This window comes from Palaemon carinicauda, chromosome 29, assembly GCF_036898095.1.
Source record: "Palaemon carinicauda isolate YSFRI2023 chromosome 29, ASM3689809v2, whole genome shotgun sequence".
In the NCBI taxonomy this organism is placed as follows: domain Eukaryota; kingdom Metazoa; phylum Arthropoda; class Malacostraca; order Decapoda; family Palaemonidae; genus Palaemon; species Palaemon carinicauda.
The window spans coordinates 94,218,374-94,223,373 of NC_090753.1; positions in this window are offsets into that span (position 1 = coordinate 94,218,374).

Sequence of the window (5,000 nt, forward strand, 5' to 3'; positions counted from 1 at the left end):
ACACACACACATATATATATATATATATATACACACGGAAGTAAAAGTAATTTTTACTCTAAAGATCTCGCTTTGCTAGCCATGACCAGAACCCAGCCTTTCTCCCTTTCACTCAACTGATTAAAAATCGGCCAGACGTTACTTTCATTGCCTCGTAAGGTCATGTTCGACTGAAGAGGTCGCTTCTTCTACCAGGTTCATTCCAGTCACCGTAAAGATAAAAAGAAAGAACAGGGTTGGTTGGTACGATTCTCTATATCACTGGATAGAGAGAGAGAGAGAGAGAGAGAGAGAGAGAGAGAGAATATTACTTCACGAGGCCATTCTGTCTTTGACGGAGATGAAAAATCATGCAAGTTGCTTTCTCTCTTTATCTGTCTCTATACCAAAACTATAACCCTATATAATAAAAAGTAAGTAAGTATATATATATATATACATATATATATATATATATATATATATATTTCAAATAAGCCATATATATTAATACATTAAAGTCTGGATTCTCTTAACGACCTCGGGATCAGAGCCCCAGGCGGAACCGCCCAAAGACTATAATATCGGACCGGCGGGGATTTGAACCCTCGTCCAGGATATCTGTATGCCAGTGACCATACCACTCAGCCACGAAGAAAGATAAAAGTCAATGACAATTCTTCTACACATATACCTGTCAAATTCAGGTTTTCTGTATTTAGAATTGAAATCAACCCATCTTCACCATCGTAGTTAATTGGTAGGTTTGGGGCTTGGCATTCAATTAATGATAAATTTTTGCACATTTAAACGTGTTTCTTTCATATTTCAAATAAGTCATATATATTAATACATTAAAGTCTGGATTCTCTTAACGACCTCGGGATCAGAGCCCTAGGCGGAACCGCCCAAAGACTATAATATCGGACCGGCGGGGATTTGAACCCTTGTCACGCTCCGCGGGGAGAGGGAGTAGTTAAGTTATTCCATGAAGAGGGGTACTCCCAAGAGGTACACTTGGAAACCACTCCCTCTCACAAATTGCCGAACCAGGGGATTGTGGTTAGGAAAGAGGGAGGGTTGAAGGTATGTGTGCATTTCTGCAGTATCTACATATTCAGAGATAATTTTTGACGGCTTGGGTACTCGTGTGTGTGTGTGTGTGTGTGTGTGTGTAAAAGTAAAGATCTGAGATCTGTACTCCAGTTACCGAATAATTTCCCTAGAGACTTCCATTAAATTCAAACCTTCAGTCCTCACACAAAACTCTCAGAAGCAACACATATAACTCAAAACTTACTACTATCGTTCTCAAGTTTATGTATCGCTCTCTCTCTCTCTCTCTCTCTCTCTCTCTCTCTCTCTATCATATTCCCAAAACTGATTCGTTTCCCGTGTATATCTCGAACGTGGGCAACCGCAAAAATCTGGCTTCGTCTGGACGCCAGGTAACCAAAAGCCGCAGCTAGAAGCATTGGCTTCTCAAGACTTGAAACGAGGCTCTACATAGATCATTGGACCCAGGTATTGTGTAAGTTTTTATATTTTCTTTTCATTTTATATGCATTTATGTGTATGCATCTTTTTGTATTCACAGGGGAGTAGAGTAATAGCAATAATCTTTACACTTATCTAATAATTGTGGTTTAGGAATATGATAAAAGCGTGAAGAAATTCGAAAAGTTTAGATTATTTTTGATATGAGGTATATATATATATATATATACACACACACACACATATATATATATTATATACATATTATATATATATATATATATATATCAAACAAGAGAGCAGGCAGGCTTTAGAAGTGGGTATTCAACAACTGACCATAATATCCATGTAATTAACCAGCTAATGGAAAGATCATCAGAATATGGCATTTGCAGATTAGGAGCAAGCTTTCGATTCTGTCGAAGTCTCAGCAGTGATGAAAACCCTTCAAAAACAAGGTATAGAAGGATCCTTTGTTAAAACACTTGATTATATATATATATATATATATATATATAAATATATATACATATATATATATATATTTATAAATATATATACATATATATATGCATATATATATATTTATACATACGTATATATATATATATATATATATAATATATATTATATATATATATATATATATATGCATACAAGAAGTACGACAATCCTAAAACTACATATATATAAAGAAAAAATAACGATTGAAAAAGATGTTAGAAAGGGAGCCTCAATCTCTCCTAAATTATTCACAGCAAGCCTGGAATTTTTTTTTTTTTTTTTTTTTTTAAGAATTTAGATTGGGAAAACGTAGGAATTAATATAAATGGGGAATACCTGAATAACAAGTTTTGCTGATGACATAGTTGTGTTTAGTGAATCATGGGAGGAATTACAAAAGATGATAGAATATTTGAATAGAGAAAGTAGAGATGTAAGACTGAAAATGAATATGAGTAAAACTAAGATAACGTTCAATGGAAATGCAAAGAGACAACAAAATAAGAGTAATAGATGAGCCTCTAGAGATTGTTAATGAATATACGTTCCTAGGACAGACAGTAAGGGTTTCCTCAGGGCACAAGACCGAAATTAAGAGAGAGATTAGCAATGAATGGAGAGCATTTGGGAAACAAAATGTGCGTTTGAGATATAAAACGCCGCTTTCCCCTAAAAAGAAAAATATTTAATGAGATAGTCCTACCTGTAATAACTTATGCATCAGAAACTTAAAGACTTACTAAAGCCTTAGAACATAAGCTAGTTACAACTCAAAGAGCTGTGGAAAGAATAATGATGAGAATAACACTAAGAGATAGAAAAAGCAACATTGATACGAGAGCAAACTAAAATAGAGGATATTATAACAACATGTAATAAAAAGAAATGGACATGGGCAGGACATATAATGAGAATGACAGACAATAGATGGACATTAAGAAAAAACAGAATGAGTCCCTCGAGATTGTAAAAGAAAAAGGGGAAGGAAGAGAAGACGATGGAATGACGAACTAAGAAAGTTTGCGAGTGTGGACTAGCACAGAAAGACCATAAAACAGACGAAAGTGGAAGGACATGTCTGAGGCCTTTGTTCTGCAGTGGACTAATAACGGCTGATGATGATGATGTTATAATATATATATATATATATATATATATATATGTATGTATACATGTGTAAATAAATAAATAAATAAATAAATAAATATATATATATATATATAGTTACACAGTTTATTTACATAGTATACAAATGCATGATATATATATATATATATATATATATATGTATATATATATATATCATCGTCATCATCTCCTCCTACGCATATTGACGCAAAGGGCCTCGGTTAGATTTCGCCAGTCGTCTCTATCTTGAGCTTTTAAGTCGATACTTCTCCACTCATAATCTACTTCACGCTTCATAGTCCTCAGCCATATAGGCCTGGCTCTTCCAACTATTCTAGTGCCTTGTGGAGCCCAGTTGAAAGTTTGATTAACTAATTTCTCTTGGGGAGTGCTAAGAGCATGTCCAGACCATCTCCATCTACCCCTCACCATGATTTCATCTGCATATGGCACTCGAGTAATCTCTCTTATAGTTTCGTTTCTAATCCTGCCCTGCCATTTAATTCCCAATATTCTTCTGGGGGCTTTGTTCTCAAATCTACAAAATCTGGTGGATATTGTTTCATTGTCATATCACGAGTCATTTATTTTAATTCTATTATTGTTCTTGAACTTCTCTTGATAGGTGTATCCCTTCTCGTGTGCTAAGGTACCGAGTGAACGACAAAACCGTGGTTCAATGATGATTGTAGACGTGCTTATTTGGAGAAGCAGGAGGGCCTATCATCTTTGGAAGGGTAACAGACCAGAATTGACTTGGAATAACTATACTCAGCTTAGAGATTTTGCTCAGAGAGTTTCTGCTTCCAACTGAAAGGGAATACAATTTAACCATAAAAGAAAACCCTTCCTGGTACAACACAGGAACATAAATGGTGGGCTACCCTTAAATCTGCACTCCTTGGTGTAGATGCAACAGTTCCTCCTTTACTTAAAACCAGATGGCTCAGTCACTCACTGTCCAAAGGAAAATGCAATCCTTTTGGCTGACGTGTTTGACAGTAAACAAAGTAATGATAACCTGGAACTTCCTCATTCCTGTTTTCCTGAGGCTAAACCTCACTAGCTTAGCTTTTCGATCTCTTAAAATTAAAGCTCTGTTGATGGACCTTGATGCTTATGGAGGTGTAGACCCAAATGGTATTTTTCCTTTGTTTTTTTATAGACTGCAGATTTCTTAGCGCCAAAGTTGTCTGTTATTTTCCGCAAGTTAGCAAGAAGAGGAGCTTTTAGCATTTGTTGGAGAATTGGTAATGTTACTCCACTATGTAAATGTGTTTGTGGTAGCTCAAGTCCAACTGATTACCGCCCAATTTCCATTACTCCCATATCATCTATAGTTTTTTAACGTCTTCCTGGCAAAACGTCATAATAGCTTTGCTGAAGGTAATCATCTGTTCCCTAGTTTGCAATTTGGTTTTCGTAAAGGCCTTGGAGAATATGCTACTTAAAAAAAAAAAAAAAAATTCTAAACACAATCAGTATATGAAATCATGATCTATTACCTTCAACACGCATATAGAATATACACAAAACTAATTTCTAATCTCCATGCATGTATTAATAAATAAAAATTAATAAAAATCACCTCAACATTTATCTCCCGCGTAAATGTACGAAATGGAGCGAACAGTTTGAGAGTACCACCTTCCTTACAACGGCACACACCCATCAAAAATCCCACGTAGGCCGATGTTAATGTAAGCATTGCATGCAATCTTAAGTAGCAACGTGCTTGCGTGTTAAGTACCCATCGCATGTGCTTGCAATGTTATACTTCGACTGCACGTCATTTGGATTCATTAAGCATGCTTTTAGCTTGTCCACAAGTGGTTAATTATTCAAGCAACGAGAGAGCATTTTTTAATCTCTTCAATGCTAGTGTTCTTTTG